General features: G+C 40.6%; 1 protein-coding gene and 1 long non-coding RNA gene across 4 annotated transcripts in view; one reads left to right on the forward strand and one right to left on the reverse strand.

Annotated features, from left to right (window-relative positions):
* Positions 1-16,774, forward strand: part of LOC134350648 (uncharacterized) — a 105,329-nt gene extending 88,555 nt beyond the window's left edge. Inside the window, exon 3 of one of the 2 annotated variants that reach the window (XR_010018951.1) lies at positions 16,760-16,774. This is a non-coding gene — a long non-coding RNA (uncharacterized LOC134350648). Of the gene's footprint in view, positions 1-4,635; positions 4,750-16,759 lie in introns of those variants that run through there. The other variant, XR_010018950.1, reaches the window with a different exon arrangement.
* macrod2 (mono-ADP ribosylhydrolase 2) overlaps positions 1-20,989 on the reverse strand; it is a 1,240,168-nt gene that overhangs the window by 327,151 nt on the left and 892,028 nt on the right. The gene's annotated exons all lie outside the window — the stretch shown is intronic.

The following is a 20,989-nucleotide window of genomic DNA, read 5'->3' on the forward strand; positions in this document are numbered from 1 at the left end:
ATGGTCTAATCCTGAAGCAGAATGAACAAACAATAACACAATAATTTTCTTTAGCTTCTGTCACAGCACATGGATTTAATTTTAAAAACTGTTGGTCACTAAATTTGCTTTGAGCACCCTGTGCACATGAAGGTATTCAGTACTGAGGTGTCCAGTAATCAAAGGAACATTGGGTTCTGTGCAACCCAAATTTTGGCCTCACTTGTGCAACATTTCGTCATTGCCTATGCAATCCTGGGTGGAGGGAACACTGACCTCAATATTGTTTTAAATGGTGATATCTTGTAAAATATTCCTATACTGCACATCCACCTTTTCAAGCCTCCCTCTGGTTCTCATACGTTGGCCTTCTAGTCTGTACCAGTTCTCTGTACAATAGGAGCATAGCTGATCTTTTACCTCAGTGCAACCTTACTGCATTAACATGTTCCTTGATTTCTGTAATGTTGAAAAAAATCTAACAGTTTATACTTGGAACATGTTCTGTAGCTGAGGTTCCAAAGCCTTCTTGGTTAGTGAATTAAAGAGATTCATTGCCCTTTGGGTGAAGAAACCTCTTCTCATCACTGTTTTCAGTGCAATTTTCATAACTCCTATGTTGAGGCTATACTCATAACCATCCATGTCTCAGTGCAACATCGAAATAATGATGAGTGACAAAGATTCTTTGTACTCTGGATGAAAAAGAATCTTCTCATCTCTGCCTGGATAGGTAACTCTTATTTTGAGATTATATTCATATACATGGTTCAGTGTAAGATTTATATAGATGGTGTGGACAATCTTTTAAATGGGGCACCAAAAATTCGTCAAGAGCATACATTGAAAAATGTCTTTGTCTCCTTGTTTGACAGGGTTGATCGCACATCTGCCACAGCATTTTGGTTTGATGTGCAGTGCTTAAATAGAGCAGCCCAGCTGCATCCAAAGGATGTCACCTGCTTGCACTTGTGCAGCTGGCATTGTTGGAATGCCGACTTTGGTCCCAGGGTTGCCACCTACCATTTACAATTCATGACCAGAAAGAAATGGTGCCAACTAGAAAATGGTGAAAATTAGTAATTCCAAATATGTTTTGTGGCCAGGACCTCTTTTTCAATCTGCACATAGTTTTATTTTCTCACTGGAAGTACATGAGGGGGAGCTCATGGACTGAATTGTGGTCATTACCCTATGTGAGTAATGGCCACGTTCATCCAATGTTTAAAGGCAATACATTACAATTTAAAAGAAAGATACACATTCAAGCTTGATTCTATGTAGATAGGGTGGTGAAGAAGACTATGATAAAGTAGGCTGTAAGTAGAGTGATGAAAGACCCAGATGTTAGATAATATGGCATGCTTGCATTCATCAGTCAAAGTCGCAGAATCTAAGAATTGGGACATTGTGTGGCAACTTTGCAATACATTTGTTTAGGTCACACTTGGAGCTTTGTTTACAGTTCTGGTCACCACCTTATGGAGAGGATATGATTGAGCTGAAGATGGTGCAGAAGAGATTCACCATCATATTGGTTAGATTGAAAGACTTTGGTTAAAAAGAGATTGGAAAGACTGCACTTGATTTCCCTGGAAATAAAGAGGCTAAAGGGAGACGTCATAGAGGTATAAAAAATTCTGAGATATATAGTCAGAAATGTTTTTCCATGAGGTAGGGTTTAAGGTAAGAATCTTAAATAAGGCCTGAGGTATAAGTTTACACACAGAGAGAACACTCTGATGGAGGGTATGGTAGAGGCAGATATAATTATTATGATTAATAGGAAATTAGACAAGTATTTGAATAGATAAGACATGAAGGTATTCAGTACTGAGGTTACACACCTAATGCAAGCAAATAAAATTGGTAAATGTATTTATTATTGTTACACGTGCCGAGGTACAGTGAAAAACTTGTTTTGCATGCCTTCCAGAAAGATTATTTCAATACAATAGTACATTGAGGTAGTGTAACAGATAATAACAAAATGCAGAATAAACAATTATAGCTGCAGAGAAAGTGGAGTACAGGCAGACCATAAGATGCAAGATCAAGAGACCATCTTATTGTACAAGGGAACTGTTTAATAGCCTTATAACAGCAGGACAGAAGTGGTCCTTAAGCATGGTGGTGTGCGTTTCAGATGTTTATATCTTCAGCCCAATGGAAGTAGGGAGAAGAGAGAATGGTTTCTCTGAGAGAGAAATAGTGAAGATGGGTAAAATGGTCGACGTGGACCGCGTGGGCCAAAGGGTCCATTCGGTGCTGTAATTACTGTGATTCTGTCCATGTAACTTATTTGCCTTCCATTGCTCTTCAGTCCAAAGCCAGAGGTCCTTTAGTGTGATAATTTGTGAAGAGAACTCAATGTGATGCTTTGAATAATACAGAAGCATCCTGAGAGAAAAACATAGCTCAGAAATATCATTTGGCTCTCTTACACTTAATATAGCCACTACCTTTTCCTAGTCCATAGTTGTCAACTTTGAATTCAAAATAGGAAATGTCAGCATGCAAAAATGTCACTTAATTTTGCTTCAGTCATGCACTTTCTTCGATAAGCTAGTTATTACCAGTTCCAATATCTGCTGACGCCCGCTCTGCTGATCCTGATTGTACAGCAACCCTACCTTGCAACATTTTGCCTATTATTGAAAGACCCTTGGCACTGTTAACCAAGCCTGGCAACTTGGTGAAGATGTACAATTTCTATACATTAAATGTCAGGTGAGTCTGCATTCTATTATGCATAGGTGAGCGACTGGTCAATCTTACTAAAGTACACAGAGCTTGCAGAATAGGAAACACATACAGTTGAACAACAACAGTTTTGTTCATGGTTACTCTGTAGTCCCCATGTAATCGTTAAATCTTGTCTACCTTGGGAGCACTTACCAATGGAGATGTCCACTCACTGTCTTGGACCTTCACCAATACTTTTGCCCTTTCATCTTGGGCAACTCCTCCTCTGCTTGCAGTTTCAGGGGATGGGCAATCAGAGTCAGTGGCTCACAAATGGGTTTAGCTCAAGGGCAAAAGCAGATGTGAGGTTTGTACCCCAAGGGCAAATGCAGATGTGAGGTCTGTACCCAACACTACCATGAGCTTCTTAGCCAGGAGCTGCTGTATAAACACTATGGATTGCCACCCCGCTGAAAAGCAATACCCCATCAGAAACTGTCACAATCACTTTCAGCTTCTGAATATCAGACATGTATCACATTTTCCCCCTGAATGGCACTACAGTCCAACAATGAGGTTACACTAAACAGCTGCATTTAGAGTCACAGTTAAACAACATGGAAACTGATCCCTTGGCCTAACGTGTCCATGACGACCATGATATCTATCCAAAACTGGCCCTATTTGTCCATGTTTGGCCTGTATTCCCTCTAAACTTTGTCTATTCATGTCCATGCTTACATATCAAGACACTCTGACTAGTGGTCTGCTCCACTATTAATTGCCACTTTCATCAGAGCACCATTTAGTGTGACTGTGATTGTGCAATCACTGAAGAGCTGCAGGCTTGTGCCCATGAAGATGAATATACTATTGTTTTCTGGCATTATGCATTATGTATGCAGCCTCCCCAGTATGTGCGATCCCCTCTGTAGCCTTCACCCTGAAATACTAAGCAACACACATAAAAGTTGCTGGTGAACGCAGCGGGCCAGGCAGCATCTCCAGGAAGAGGTGCAGTCGACGTTTCAGGCCGAGACCCTTCGTCAGGACTATGACAAGGGTCTCGGCCTGAAACGTCGACTGCACCTCTTCCTGGAGATGCTGCCTGGCCTGCTGCGTTCACCAGCAACTTTGATGTGTGTTGCTTGAATTTCCAGCATCTGTAGAATTCCTGTTGTTTGCCCTGAAATACTAATACTGTTTCTTCTTCCACAGATGAAGCATGAAGACCCTTGCTTGCAGCACTTCAGTGACTGCACAGTCACAATAAATGCTCCCATTTCTATTTCAGATTTCCAGTGTCTGCCGTGTTTTGCTTTTCTTTCACTATGACTGTACAGACATTTTCTACCTTGCAGGTCCTTTGTTCCAAGAATTTTCTGCCATGTGATGAGGCCAGAATTAAATAGCGCAGTGCCACCTCTTTCGCTTGCCTGGCACCTGTACTACAGAATCACATCCTAAGCAAAATTATTAAGTGTCTCTTCAGCAGTGCCCAATGAACATGACACCACACTAAATAACTTTGAACTCTCTCATCAGCTGATCACCATACTAGCCACAGGAGTGAGATGATATTGTTTGCCCTCAGGAACATTTCTACTCAGTCCATACACACTAACAATAACTAAATCAGGTTGTATTTCTTCAGCTTACCTATCAATCTGTCACACCCATTGCTGAGCATTATCATTGTCCAAACAAAAAAAAACTATTAACTTCACTCTCAATTACAGCCCTGCCAATCTAGCTAACAACACCACATCCTCATTGCCAGTGTAGTATCTGTGAATTCTTTCATGATGCTATGCACTGAGGTAAAAAGCAACAGGCAGGGTTATCAACAAAAATCAGCTCCCAGATAACAGCAGCCACTGGTACAACAATGTTTCAAAAGGTATTCCACAGGGTACATTCAGTTCTTAAAGGTATACTAATTCTCAAATAAACTGCAATGTATATTTTCAGATGCAAGGCCCAATCAACTGTGCAGGAAGTCATAGCCCTGATGCGTAGAAGAGTGTTGATGGAAGAAGATCCGTAGGACTGGAAGGGAAAGCAGAAACAGAATTGGGCAAGCTCGCAGATGAGGAAGAGTTTTAAAACAGACAATGGAAAAACCAAACTCCAATGTCTGCCAGTCAGTACAAACATGACAGGCGAATATAGCAGAATATGCATTTGAATGCAGCAGCAGAGCTTTGGACAAGCATGTTTACAGATAGCACAATGAGAGAGGCTGCAAAGATTGTACTGAAAAAATCAAGTCTCAAAATAACAAAGGCATAGATGAGGGCTTCAGCAGCTGAAGACCTGAAGCAGGGACGGGCCATAATTGGCAAAATAAAAAAGAATAAGGATGAACTGCAAATTCTTCCAGATATTTTTATAACTTCTGAAAGGCCCAGGGTTTTTCCAGCATTCTTTACCCTTTTTTGTCACAGAAACCCTTTAAAAATCTCACTGAGTGCTCATTTCTCTCTTTCTATATATCCATAGGAAGTGCTCGTTATACTGAGCTCATTTCAGGTATTTAGCAATAGCCTTATCATTCAAATAAAATCTCCTTTATCAGCTGCCACTTCATGTTCAACATAATAGTTGTAGAAATTTTGTTAAGTTTTCTGGGATAAGGTAACTAATACTGTAGCCAAATGTTCCTGGTCACTGTGGAATTGTTCTCACTTCAGTTTCAATGGCTACAATCTGTATTTCTTCCCTTGTCATAAAATTAAAGATCCTTTTAGGTAGCTAAGAAGCTCAACCAAAGCACAAAATTCGAATTTTTATGGAGCAGGATTACATGCCTGAGCAATCTCTTTTCTCCATTTATTACCCTCCACAAATCGGTCTGCATAACAAATAGAGATAAGATTTGATGTCATTTATTTTTGACAAGATGTTGCCACTTTTGAGCAATTTTTTCATATCTGAAGATATGGGCTACAGTGCTATTCTGAGGAGACTATTTTTAAAACTCAACTTTGAAGTGCTGTGATTAACAAGCACTGTTTCTTGCCCAAAAAAATGAACACTGATCAGAAAGGAACCAAACTGAATGCAAGAGTGTGAAGAAGTTTAATGTCTGCAGATAATAATATAACCATTACTCCAGACAACTTCAGCAATTTTGCCACTTCAACCATACTACACAGTCAAAGACAAAGACTGTACAAGGCTTATTTGGCTGATGTATTCAGGATGCCAGTATCAGGAGTATATCTTTCCCAGACCTTGCAGATTTAAAGACGCTGCTCGAGTTCCTTCCCTTGGAGGGGCCGCTGGTTTGTGTCACTGCTCTCAAGAGGTTCATGTCGCTGCATTCGGAGGAGCCTCTGGGTTCCGATGCTCTCAGTGATGCTATTGAGATTCTGCTATTTATGGATGGACTCTTGACCTCACAGTCTACCTGTTACGGCCCTGCAACTTATCGTCTGCTTCCACTGCACTTCCCCTGTAACTGCAACACTTCATTCTGCAGTCCGATATCATTTTCCCTTGTATTACCTCAATGCACTGATGTAATGAAATGATCTGGATGGCATGAAAACAAAGCTTTTCACTGTCTTTCAGTACATGTGATAATAATATACCAATTTATCTGTTCAGGTGAAGGGTACAAATATATTTCTCTCTTCTCAGGAGATTCCTGGGGATTGAAGCTCCTTTTCTGTTCTGTGAGTGACTGACAAGGCTAAGGTAGTGCAGATTGACAGGGAGGGTAGATAGGCAGTTTTGGGAGGAGGTATGCTGCTTCTGTATATACAAATGTCTTCTGTGTGCTCCACAGGAAAGGGATACAAGGATCTTGATGCCTTCCTAAATGTTGCTCCTCCATTTTGAGTGGGACAATGATTCCCATGAATCAAGAAAATATATATCAAGGCTCTATCGACTACAAAAGAGGGAAACAATGTCTTTGGAAGAAAGAGAACATTGAAGTCTTCAATCAGAAAACATCTTGGGAACAGATGCTGTCAGAAAAAAGAAACTGAGAAAAATGGATGGTGTCTTTATAAGAGACAGGATGGGTAGTGGGTGTAGACCTGGTAGATGGGACAATTGGTGAGTGTATCAGTGCTTAGCTTTTCTCCCAAGATGGAGAAAGAGAAGTCCAGAAAATGAAGGAGTGTAAGTCCAAGTGAATTTGAGGACAGGATGGAAGTTAGAGGCAAAAATGATAAATTGAGTTCTGTGTGAATGCTGCAAGCAGTATCTTTGCTGTCTCTGAGATAGTGGAGAAAGAGTTGAGGAGATGTATCCATGTGACTATTTGGAACAAAGACTGTCTCACATATCTAATGAGGAATCAGGTGTAGCCAGGCCCAATATAAGTTGATCTCAAGAAATGGATGTTATCAAAAGAGAAGCTGTTGAAGGCACAAACAAGTTCTGTCAGGTAGTTAAGGGTGTTAGTGGAGGGGAACTAGTTGAATATTTGTTCTAGAAAGAAGTAGGGAGCCCCAAAATGAGGAATGGAAGTGTACAGATCTCTGGACATCTATAGAAAGATAAATTTGTTGGAACCAGGGTAATAGAAGCTGTCAAATTGATGGCAGATCTGGATGTACATGGGAAGGGACTGAACAAAGGGAAATAGGATTGAGTCAAGGTAAGAAAAGGTATGTTTAGTGGAGCAAGAGATGGCAGAAACAATGAGTCTACCATGGAAGTCCTGTTTGTGGATCTTCGGTAAGAGTTAGAAGTGGGGAGTGGCGGTTTAGGGCACTATCAAGTTGGAATCTGTGAAGGGGAGGTCTGATGATAAGATCTGTGACAGGTCAGAAGACAGGGACCTGATATTTGTATGTGTGGAATCTTGATTCAGCAGCAGATATCAGTATATGTCTGAGAACTGCATGCAGTCTGGCCTCTGCAAGGTTTATATTCCTATTGGTGCTTTTGCTCCACACAAGCCTCCACCGCCATACTTTCTCCTTCTTCATCAAACTTTATTTATGAATCATCCTTCATGACTGCAGGACATCCAAAAGTACTTAGCAGCTAATAAAGTACTTTTATGAAACGTGTTCATTGCTGCAATGCAGCAGGGAGTCTGCGCACATCAGCAATGATGTAATGACCGGATCATTTATTTTTTTAAATGATGTGATAATTATTGGCCAGGACCCCTGGAAGAATTCTGCTACTTTCCTCTGAAATAGTGGCCACTAGACCATCTTTGTCTGCTTGTGAGGGCAGGTAGGGCCTCAACTGATAGATGTTTCAGATTTACACTGGGACAGGTCTCCAGGGTTGGTGGCAGGATGCCAGTACCTCATTTGAGTCACCATTCAGTGTGCAAGCCAGCGTAACGAATGTTGACAGGCAATTTGAACACAGGAGAATTGACTCTGACTTCACCCGACATCTATATATGTACTTTGCAACTAGATAGGAATCAGCAGTGATAACCCTGGATGAATTTCCCCTCTTCTCAGGCTAGTATTGATGAAATCAGCTGTAAGGTTCCAACCCTTAGATGAGTTCAGCTAACCCAGACCTTTGATCAAACTTCAGACATTCCTATTCCGTATGGCTTAATTCCTTTTCTGTAATTCACCATTTTAGGATATCAGCTGACAAATCCGGAACAGTGACTCTCTTTTCCCACTCATTTGGGTTATTCAAATGATGGGCGGAACATAAGGGCAACTCTTAGCAATGAAACAATGATATAAAAATTAGGCCTTACTTAAAACAAGCAAATTAATAATCCATTGAAAAAATAAAAATGTATATTGTTTTTCCTCACTGTAATAGTACATTGGAATGAAGCTGGATCACAATATGTCGCAAAGACTTTAACTTGCATAGAATAAATGCAAAAATTTCAAAATAAAGATGTTCTTTGAAGCTCTTTAAAAGTAGCACTTTGAGAGGACAGTTGGATATTGCGTTTGTTCTCTGACATCATTTCAGTTTCATCTGATCCAATGGAATGTCGACAACATACAAGAGAAAAACACTGCAGTTGAGATGGAATTGGCCTTTATGTAATGCGGTAGAGCAACATCCTTCTTGAAACAATGTTAGCGCTCACGCAGTGGTGGTGACAGCAGCATCTGCCAGCTTCGGTATTACAAAGGTATAATTGCCAAATTGTGCACTTTCTTCCTGGTGATGCTTTGTTCAGGAAGTGGGTGCTGTCAAAAGCGACTCACATGGAGCTGAAGATGCTTTGTGGTAATTGTGGAGGCGTCAGCACATTTGTCAACCTCTAAAAGGTTGTTTTTGTGAGTATGGAAGACATCAAAATGATCCAGGAAAATGTGCTGCAGTATATTTCTCCAGTAACCAGCGTAACATTATTCTGACAAATAGACAATAATTGTATTTGCAGACTAAATGAGGACATACGGATTCTGAGGATGTGGAAGGCCATTAATGATGTTACTGCGGATTGAAAATGAAAGATAGTGCAAATGATATAACTTCCAGTCAGACAAGTGACTTTTCCAGGAACAAGCACATTACCTCAACATATCTCTTTCAATGTAATTGGTTCAGAGATGGATGAGTTTATCATTAATATTCAATTGTTCAAATAATAAAAATTAAGACCACTGATAATTAATTCAGTGTCTCTGAGTATACGATTGACTCTCCTACTTAGGGTTATGCTATTCTGCATTAGTGCTGCTTAAGCCCATTCTGTTAATCATATTTTACTCCACATTATCATTTTGATTGATGAAGCGCAGTTATTGAATATCCATTCAGAGAGGAGTGGGGTGGGGGGGGGGCGGTAAGAGTGTGAGAAAACGTGTGAGAGAGTTAAAGTAAGACTGTGTGAGTGTGTGTGAGAGAGAGAGGAGAGAGAGACAGACAGACAGTCAGACAGATTAGGAGAAATCATTTTCAGTCTTTGCAGAAGTGCAAATTACTCACAATTTCCTGAAATGTGCAGCTATGTGGGGCAAAGTAGGATCTGGGGCAATTAAGCATTTAATCTTTTATATTTTGTGCAATCCTTAATCATGAGATAGAGGGCTGGTCGTGGCAAACAAGCAGCAGTATATTGCAGTGACTACATTTAATCCATTTAGCTTACAATTTTAACAAACACAATATTGATTTTGGTTTCATGTGCATTAATCATACTGAGAAGCCTTCCAAGCAAGTGACAAACAATGCTGCAGGGTCACACAGCTGAGTAGCAGACTGAAGAAGCTGCTGAAGAGAAGGCAAGAAAGAAATGAAATTCTTTGCACAAGGTCAGGGATAGCAGCATTAGAACTGCAATGGTTTTTTCCTTTATAATGCACTACCTCCACTTCCATATTGCAGCATTTTTATTAACCTATGTTAAGGGTTAGTCATTGGAAAGTGCCAAAAAATTATTTGTCACTTTCCAATAACTCTCTGCTCTATTATATTCAGATTTTTACTGTATATTAGAATTTATTTTGGATGAATTGGCATCAGAGGTAAAGGTTGCAGGGTGTAACTAGCAGTGGAAGGGGTTGCTAAAAGTATGGTGCACAGAGAATCTGTCAATGTTTGATAGGAAAGACCGTTTACGATGGCAAAATGATGGCAAACATAAAATATTTCCCAGCATTTTAAAGGCATGAGGTAAGTTTCTGCCTATTTGGTAGTCAAGGTAACTGTAATGGACAGAATGATGGCATAGTAACCAATGCAGGAGGGGCAAAATTGACAAAAATACTGCTTTCCTTTCAAATGACAGTACTCTGGATGATAAATTGCATCCTTATAATTAGTGCCCAACTGCAAAGCTAAAGGCCACAATTATTTTGAAGAAAAATCTCAATTTTTCAGTAAAGTGTACTCTTCTAATCCAAACTTTTTAATCTTGACATAACCAAAATGAATATAATTAGCAAGTAATTATAATCACTCTCCCATGCATTGCACACGAAAAGTGACAGTGTGACCACAACCAAACAGAAAGCAAAACATTTCAAAAATAAGTACATCTTTAATAAAAGAAAACAAAATCAAATTAGCATGATATAATTCCTTGACGTTATGTTACAATGGATGAGCTTTTGAAAACCACAGTTACTCTTAGGTGAAGAGTTTATTTTTCTTCCTGATGTGAGGAAGGGATGGACTGATTCAACAATGGACTGGCATCCTATATAACTGCCTGAGACTACTGTACAGTTAACTACACTACACTAACCTAACTCACTACAGATAAAACATGATCTAATTAATTAAAATATTGTTATTCTGTATTATTGTTGTGGAAATACTAAACAAATCAAGCAACATGCCGAAGAATTTCAGATTTCTAAATCCTCCTGTTATTAATATTACTAAAATATTTTAAAATTTTACATTACATTCTTTAAGTAATGAAAGAAAATGAACATAAATGATCAGTTTGATCACTTTCATTTTCATTAACTTTTAATTCTTCCCCTTTTATTCTTGGTGATCCATTCCAGTGATAAATTACAAGACACTCTTATTTATTGACCACTTCATTAATGCTTTAATGAGTTGAGATGCAATTTATGAAGAATTTAACCTGGTGGCAAATTCATTTATTTCTCATTAGTACAAGAAAGCAACATCCTGCACCCCACTCTTTCCACTGGTGCTGCTGAAATTTCACATATTGCAACTTAGAAATTAATGACAACTGCTGAGATCTGCAGAAACTTGTAACCACAAGTTTTTAAAGAGAGTATTTGTCTAACTGATAAAACTTGCAATCTCATATACTAACTTGACACTCTCAACAACCTATACCAGCATAAATGACAAGTCTCTATTTAGTGTAATACAAAGCTGGGAATGATTTGTACAACTGTATATATTTCTTGAAAAGGTACTTTGCGAAATGAATGTTGAGATTAGGAAAGGGTGACAGGATGCATCACAAGTCTTAATTTCATCATTACTTAAATCTAATTGAATTTACTGTTCTGTGATAACTTACTACTGTGATCAAGGGGAAAAAAATTAAAGGTGGCAGAAGGTATGGGGAAGTGATTTCTCTCAAAAGCACTTCACATTTCTCTTAAGTATAAACAGCTAGGCTCTGTATGTTCCAACACCACACCAATCAAGTTGTATATTTCATTCGACTGGAGTTTGTGAGTTCACATTCCTACTCATACATCAGTCTTCATGCAGATTTAAGTATCCTATTGGACTAGCCTAAAGTGGTTACAGAAGCAACTTTGTCATCAGAAGATAACTCTACTCTGAGGAAATGGGTGTTACAGGCAGATTCTTTCAAAGATTGATCGTATTCAGGCAGAGTGAAAAATAAGATTGTTAACTTGCAAGACCTTTGGATTTGATTGCTTTTGGCAAAAAAATCTTTTTTTCCCCAAATATGTAAATTCTAACTTTAGATTTGTATTGAAGGACAGGAAAGCAGATGAGAATAAATTCCTTTAATATTATAAAATTAATTATATAAATTGAGACTGATGGATGGAGAGATAGTCAGCAATCATAAGAACATCATAAACAGAAGCAAAGATACACTAATTGGGATCTCATGTCTGTTTCATTTTGCTCTGGGTTTCCAGCATCTGCAAAATCCCTTGTGCTTAGGATTTGCGAAGTCTCTTGAGGCATGACTACTCTGAAAAAGTTTAAGTTTTCTCTTAAATGGGAGCTCAGTGAGACCCTCTCTCACTGCACTCCTTTGTGATGTCTGCTGCCCTCAGACTCTTCAACCATGTACATACCCAGACTCACTACCACTTCCTGGGAACTTGGCTTTGTTGCATTCTTGTTCCACATGGCTTCCAAGTCCATTATTTGGCCTCCCACTAAGGACACCAGGTACCTGTGTTCGATTGACTGCTTTACATTCCGAATTCTAGTGCTACCTTCTCTGCAATGTAGAGATACCTGCGGGCTCTGACTCAGTCTCTGTCATGGTTTCGGGACTCTCTCTCCTCTACCTGCCATGGGCGTCCCCAGCACATCATCGTCTGCCAGATCCACGCCTTCAACCACCAGTTCTCCACCTTCCTTGCATCCAGGAATGATCAGAAGACTGCCTGTCTCCGGAACACGGATCCCACCAGCTCCGACGGCTCTGCACACCTCCAGACCTCAGTCCCTGCTGCTTTCCACTCTGACCCTGATTTGATTGGACCCCCCAGACCGTGGATCTGCCAACTCCAACTCTGGTTCCAATGACGCCGGACATTTTGAAACCACAAATTATGCGGTCCCTAGCTTCAGCTCCAGCCCAGACCTCGGCGGCCACCTCCTCCAGGCCGAGACAGTCCTCACGACCGCTGGGCACTTGGACTCCTCTTCCCCCATCGATACTCTCCAACCCCAGGTCTCTCAGGCTCCATGTCAGCTCCAACTTTCTCCCAAACTGAACACCCCAAACCTCCTCCCTCCTCTGACCCCAGCATTTTGTGTGAATGTCTAAGTAAAATCACAGGATCATATACCGTACAATGGAGAATACATCTCCTCTCCATCCATGTGAATTGTCATCATCAAGGGTTATGAAAATGAGACAGGGAAGTGGAATTAAGGCTAATGATCAGACAAGACATCAATTTATCGAATGGCAGCAGCCTAAAAAGATCATGCAGCATACTTCTGAAAATGTTTCTTAAGTTCCAAAGCAATAAAAAACAGGGATCAGAAATTCCCTTTCCATCAGGGAAAGAAGCAGGAGATATATCTCAGTGAAGTATCTTCAAGCTTTCACGCTTTCAGGCAGAGCAGTTCAAAATCACAGCGACATGTTGTTAAGTTTCCTCAAATCACCTCTAGCTCTCTAACAAACTCCAATCTGTCTCTTCTGCTTAGTGACCTGTTAGTTTTTCTCTAACTTACTTCATTGAAACTGCACGATTTTAAATAATATTATCTGAGCTCCTCTTAGCTTTCTCTGAACCATAACAGCTTCTGGGCACAGATCTACTACATCCTTGGTGCATCTTTGTTGAGGCTTTACTACCTTTCTTGAAGTAGTGTCCAAAAGTGCAGTATATACTAAGTATGCATATATCGTTAAGATCTGTGTGTGTCAAGCTGTCGATTGTCTATTTAGAGAATCATGTAGCATAGAGAGAGGCTATTCATCCCACCTCATCCACCTTGACCTGTAGATACCCTTCCACATTAACCCCATCACCCAGCATTTAGCCTAGAGCCCGCTATGCCGAGGTGACGCAAGAGTTCATTGGGACTCTTAAATGCTGTCAGTAACCCAGCTTCAACTACACTCACCAGCTGTGCATTCCAGATAATTACAACTCATAAATCTCTCATTCATAGATAGGGTGAATGTACAGTGTTTTTCCAAGGGAATATCAATCAACTAGAGGGCATAGGGTATAGGTGAGAGGGAAGATGAACCATAACTTCTAACGTTCTAAGGTGGGTGGGGAAAGATTTGATAGCACCATAACTCCTTATGTTTTAAAGTAGTTATACGAAAGGATGATTTGGACCAATAATTAAGGTCCTACATGGGTTAAGGTAATTTCATTAACACAAGGGAGAACGTGGCAAAGGTAGCTAGGGAGTATCCACTTGCAATTAGGTCTACATCTGTACAATAGGAAACATTCAAAGGAGAGTTCAAGGCCACATGTCTCTGTAAGAGTAAAACTCACGGATAACAAGTCAAGGGAACAATGGATATTGAGGAGTGAACAAAGAAAAAAGGAAGTATCTGACAGCACATGGAGAAAGCAGCTCCATCATCAAATACATCCACCAAACAGGCCATGCTCTCGTCTTGCTATTGCCATCAGGAAGAAGGCACAGCTGCCTTAGGACCCACATCATCAGGTTCAGGAACAGTTGTTACCCCTCAGTATCAGGCTCTTGAACCAGAGGGAATAACTTCAGTCTCACCATCACTGAACCGTTCTCACAACCTATGGACTCACTTTCAAGGATCTTCATCTCATGTTCTCGATATTTATTGCTTATTTATTTATTTATTTATCATTATTTCTTTTTTCCCTTTCTTTTTGCATTTGCAGTTTGTTATCTTTTGCACAGAGGTTGCTTTATCTGTCCTGATGGGTGTGGTCTTTCATTGATTCTATTGTGTCTCTTGGATTTACTGTGTATGCCTGCAAGAAAATGAATCTCAGTATTGTGTATGGTGACATATGTGTACTTTGATAATAAATTTACTTTCAACTAATCACTGCCAGCTAAAATTAAGATATATCTGAAAGCATTCTATAAGCATATTAGGGACAAATGAATAATCATCGATAAAGTAGGGCTCATTAGGGACAATGAGCCAACCTGTACACACCGACTTCAGTTCTTTGCGGGAATGGGACCCGCTTTCAGGGCTTCACGACCAGCCGCTTTTTGATATGCCAAGGATGCGGCCTGGAAGACTAGCGCGTCTTCAGGGTGCTGGATTTTTGTGGCGCTGGAGACAGGCTGATTCGAGGTCAGTGCTGCTGCCTGATGTGGCATGGGAGTACACGGAAAACTGAAAGCAGCAAGCTGGCTGCTGGTTGTGTGCCCAGGGACCCGAGTTCTCTGGGCACTGAGCTCAGAAAAAGTGATGCAACAGACTTTTAACACCATAAATCAGCAAGTTGTGTTGTTATGTCTCCCCTCTCGCTGTGAAACAGGCACACCTTTTTCCCTTATTAGGGAGAGAGAGAGAGCCAGCCTGTGGTATGTCAAATACTGGGTAAATGAGTAGTCTTTGGGGGTACTGCAAGTTTGTATCTTTATTGATGCCTTGCTGCACGCATGAGTGCTCGGTGGGGTTGCCGATGCTTTTTTGCTGGTGGGGGAGGGGGGATCATTGCTTTGCTGCTGCTTATGCGTGGGAGGGGGGAGTTGGAGGGGGCTTTGGGGTTCTAACATTTAACTGTTATTCGTTCTTTGGGGCACTCCTCTGTTTTCGTAGATGTTTGCGAAGGAAAAGAATTTCAGGATGTATATTGTACAAATTTCTCTGACATTAAATGCACCCATTTAAACCTATTGAACTACAAGGTACAGATGAAATCCTAAATGAATATTTTTCATTCTTGTTCACAAAATATACAGAATTTGCAGATGGCAAATTCAGTGAAGACATAGGTCATAGTTTGGTGCAGACCTCCATATATAACGAAGAGGTAGTTGATACCTTAGCAGGCTTAAAAGGACCCAATAAGATTTATCCCACACTATTGCAGGAGGCAAGGGAAGGAGATGCCACTGTTCAGGTGAGTTACCAGATGACTCTAAGACAGCAAATGTGGTTTCCCCTTTTCAAGAAAAGCAACAGGGAAATGTCTGTTAAGTGTAGACCTGTGAAACTATACAGGGCAGATACTGGGGAAAGTTCTGAAGATGGGGTTTAACGATCACTGGGTGGGGACTAATGATCATGAAAGCTGGATCTAATCAGAGACAGCCAATATGGGCTTTATCAAGGGCAATCCTATCTGACCAATTTTATTAAGTTCTTTGAGGTAACAAAATCTCAATGTGGGGAAAGGCAGTAGAAGTGATTTACATGGACCTTAGTAAAGCCTCAGACAGACAGTATCATAAAGGTTAGAGTGCACGTGGTCCACAGCAGATTGGCAAACTTGATTCAGACTTGGCTTGGCAATTGGAGATAGTGTTGGTAGAGGGCTGTTTTTGTAATGTGATGCCCGTGACTAGTGGTGTCCAGAAAGGATAGGTCCTGGAAATGTCTGTAAATGACTTGGCCATGGATCTGGGAGGCAAAATCAGTAAGTTTATAGATAATACAAACATGACTGGAGAGTTTGATAGTGTGGAAAATAGCTTTATGCTATACAGCAGTATTAATATTTTGATGAAATGGGATGAAAATGGAAGATAGAGTTTAATCCAGACAAATGCATTTTGTGAGTACTGATGAGGCTAGTACATATACTGCAGGTAGTCCTGTCGTTGATTGACAGAGGAACTTCTGTGCAATTTTGGGGCCACATTACTGGAAGCATGTGGAAATTTTGAAGAGCATACAGAAGAGGTTACAGGGTAGAAGGATAATTGGATTAAGATGGAGCTACCGAAAGCATGTGACAGCTTACTGGTAGATCAAAAGGCAAGAGATTTGACTAAAAATATTACTTATAACATCTTTTCTGAAGCAAATTATGGTGTACTATCCCCGCAGGTGGAGTTGAGGCTGTTTCGGGAGATGAGCCGTGCTGGGGCACTGCGAAGCACAACGTGTTCAAGCTGGAGATGCAGTGAGTGATTTGGATGGAGTCGATGTGGAAGAGTTTCGACGCCCACCCATCTAACCTGGGTGTGAGGTTGGATTGCTCCAAATGCTGAGCGGATTTGGTGAAATCGAGAATGCCTTTGGGCTAGGCGGCTCAAGTATATCGTGGCGCAGGGATCCAGGTCCTAGAGCGAGGCACTACCCAGTAATTGGAGAATTTAAAACCCAGCACACATAATCTGGAAACCCGAGTGTTCAGAACGGAGGCGAAGGTTGGGCTGATTTTGCTCGTTCTTCCGCGAATGTTCATTCCTTTCCCCGCAGCACCGAGGCTATGAACTGATGCGGCTGCTCTGTGTTTTTGACCTGCTTGTGTGATGATGTGAGACCAAGGCTTGGGCCTACAACAGCTCCTCAGTGAGTGGATCTGGGACTCAGTCTGGTTCGGAATGCTGGTGGCTTGCTTCTGTTGTTTGCATGATTTGTGGCCCCTCCCCCATTCCCTACACAGTTGTTCTTTGGTCTTTCTTTTTTTTAAATTGGATTATTCAGGTTTCTGACATTGTGGCTGCCTGTTAGCAAACAAATCTCAGGGTGTATATTGTATACATTCTTTGAATTTGAAATTTAATTTGAGATTCTGTAAGGCATTGCCTGGATTAGAATGCATTAGCTATAAGATGTAGTTGGACACACTTGGATTGTTTTCTCTATAATGTCACAGGCTGAGGGGAGATTGATAGAAGTATATAAAATTTTGATAGGCACAGGTAAGGTCAATAGAGTGTTTTTCCCAGGGAGAGTGGCAGGTACCTGTAAGAAACAGCCAGAGGAAATAGTGAAAACATACACAATATTCATTTGCTCCCGGCCAGGCAATTATGCACCGACTGTCATGTACCCATTTACACAAAGCTAATTTTATTCTCCACAAGTTCTCATTAACTCCCTTGGTTCCACTACTTAACTACACATGATGGGCACTTCACAGTGGCCAAATAACCTATGAACCTGTACATCTTTGGCCCATGGGAAGAAATAGGACTACCTAGAGAAAATCATTGCAGTCAAAAAGAAAATGTTGCACCTGTATTGATCCGATTTCATTAGAGCTGTGTGCAACAGCTTTACTAGCTGCATCACTATCCCACCCATTGAACAGATTTCCTGTCAGCAAAACGCATCTTCAAAATCCCAAAGAAAAAATCCAGAATGCAGCCATATGTTAAAAGAGGAAGGTGATATTAGTACTCATGAAATACTAATGAGTTTATACCCATCGTGGAAGAGGCCTCTTATAAGCATGTTGTAAAAATAATCAACTGCTTTCAGAAATTTTAGTATGTCACACACTTGGCACTTTTAGCCAGGGGTAGAGGAGACAGTGGAAAAATATAATGACATGGTTAAACACCTTATTTGAAAGGTGCAACTTTCAAAGTATTTTTGATTAAGAGCTGATGGACAGCTTGTTGTGTGGGCTTAAAGACAACAGAACTCAAACAAATTCCTATGACGTGCTGGGACTGAATGTCAAGGCAGAGTCTAGTATGGCCTTAAGTATGAAAGAGCACTGAAGAACAAAGAACATATTTATTCAGGACACAACCAAGAAGTGTACCCCCAGGGAGTAAGCTCATAGCAATGTAAAGGTAGTGATATCCGTGTATTCTTCATGGCTGTTTTTTCAAGGATGCTACAGCTTTTTTGGCAGGCAAACAGTATGTCACCCTTGCACCGAGGGAAGAAAACTTCAAATTGCTCAGGTGACAAAGGCAGGAGGACTTAATATGACTATCATGGAAGTCATGTGGCCTCAGAAAGCCCATTCACAACAACTGAGTTGTCATTGAATGGTACAAACAGTATTTCTCAGATTTTCAGGATCACAAGAGGCTACAGAGGAGCATAGACTTAACCAGCTCCATCACTGGCACAATTCTTCCTACCTTAATGAATAAGGCAGTATCCATTTTCAAAGACTCTCACGATCTCTTATTACTACTATCAGGGAGGACATACAGGAGCCTGAAGACTTACACTCGGTGATTTAGAAACAACTCCTTCCCCTCCTTCCCCTCTGCATTCAGATTTATGAACAGTCAATGAACACTACCTTATTATTCCTTTCTTTTGTACCATGTATTAATTTGTCATTTATAGTAATTTTCTGTCCTTGCACTGCACCGCTTCCACAACCAGATTTTTACATCATTTAAGACAGCGATGATAAACCTGACTCTGTTTCTGAGCAAGGAAATCACATGTCAGCTCTTAGCAGGGTTTGAAGGCCATTATTTCCGACAAAGTGAAACCTAACATGAGTGGCTGTGATGTTTCACTCCCAGATGAGCTCAATGTCTTTTATGCACGCTTTGAAACGGAGAATAAAATGTGTGAATCCCTGCAGCATCTGGTGACCCTGTGATCGCTGTCTTGAAGGCCAACATCAGAACATCTTTCAAGATGGTGAACCCAGACATAGGGAATCCTCACAAGATGTCAGGCCCTAATGGTGTATCTGATGCCAACCAACTGGCGGGAGTGTTCAAGGACACTTCAATGTCTTTGCTGTAGTCAAAGGTTCCTACTACTTCAACAGTCACAATCATACTAGTGCCGAAGAAGAGCAGGGTGAGCTGTCTTGATAACTATCGCCCTGTGGCATTCACATCTACTGTGATGAAGTGCCATTGAGAGGTGTTATGATTTGTAACTCCAAAATAAAACGAGGGTCTGGGGATAGGACACATTTTTTTTACTTTAAGCGAGGCCTGCAGTAGGATATGATAGCTTCATGACGTATGCAATTCACATATTTTTTACACATAACCCATAATGAATTATTTAAACTAAGAAAGAATGCTTACTCAAACAATATATTCACCATATTACTGAAATATTAAATACACAACACTCCTCCCTGCTTAGCTATAAACTCCAACACAATAAAAAATGCATCTCAACTATATAGCAGAATACTATATAATACAAGGACAACATATGTAGACATCCACGGCATAGTAAATTTTAAATTGTCCCATTCAGGCCTGAAGATTTGATTGCTGTGGAGGCTTTCCTGCAGAATAACATTTTTTTCTGTCAAGGGAGGTCACTCTGCTAGGCAGGTAAGACTGGTGGCAGTGAAAACAATCTCAGGTTTCTGGAGCCTCCTCGTTGGTGGTTGTAAGAGCTGACTTTTGAAACTGCAGTAAATGGTTCTTACAGCTCTGGAAATCTTTCTTCTCCTTTTTTCGGCTTTCTTTTCTAGATCTACTGCCATCCTTACTTCTATCTTGGTCACTGCTTCTTTCTCTCTCTTTGTCCTGCTCTCAGTCATGCTCCCTTTCCTTATCCTTGGTTCTCTCACAATCCCTATCACGATCTTGCTCACTGTACCAATCCCACTCACACTCTTGTTCCCATTCTTTTTCCTTCTCACATTCCTTCTCTCTTTCACACCTTTCTCTTTCTCGCTCACATTCTTTCTCTCCAATTCTCTCCTTTTCAACTTCGTCTTCTTTTCTCTCGCCTTCCTTTTTCTTCTTCTAGTTTCTTGTACCTCTGAATTTCCTAATTTCTCAAGAAATTATATCTCATTTCCATCCCCATAGCACATATATCATCCTCCTTTTTCTTCCTTCTACAATGTGTGTCTTGATCTTGGAAAGATACATTTAGTTCACTGGAGTATTCTCCCATTAATCCTTCTATTGTTCCCTTTATGATGTGATCTCTCCTCTTGGTCACCTCATCCACAAATCAACTGATGAATCTTCTGTTTTTATATCTCCATTGACTCCCTTCTTTTTGGTCATCCATTCACTCAGCTGGGCTTTGGTCTTTCCATCTACTTTTACAAGCAGGCTTTTGTCCCCCACTTGAAGTTAATGCAATAATATTAACACATGCAGAGTAGATTCTAGTTCTTTATACTCACAAAAGCTGAGTGCTTGCAACTTTCTTGAAGCTCCTTGAACTGTCTTCTAACTTAAAACAAAGCTACATTTCGCAAGTAACTGCCTGATTGCCATATCAGAAGCTTTCTCAGATATGTCGCCTATAAAAACTACTGTAGTTGGACAACTACTTTCAACATTTTCACACTTCCTCTGAGCAGCGTGGTCCTTCCTTGGTCCAATATGCTTTCCAACCAGAGGCACAGAGGATGACACCCCT

The sequence above is a fragment of the Mobula hypostoma genome, chromosome 8 (genome assembly GCF_963921235.1).
Source record: "Mobula hypostoma chromosome 8, sMobHyp1.1, whole genome shotgun sequence".
Lineage (NCBI taxonomy): Eukaryota > Metazoa > Chordata > Chondrichthyes > Myliobatiformes > Myliobatidae > Mobula > Mobula hypostoma.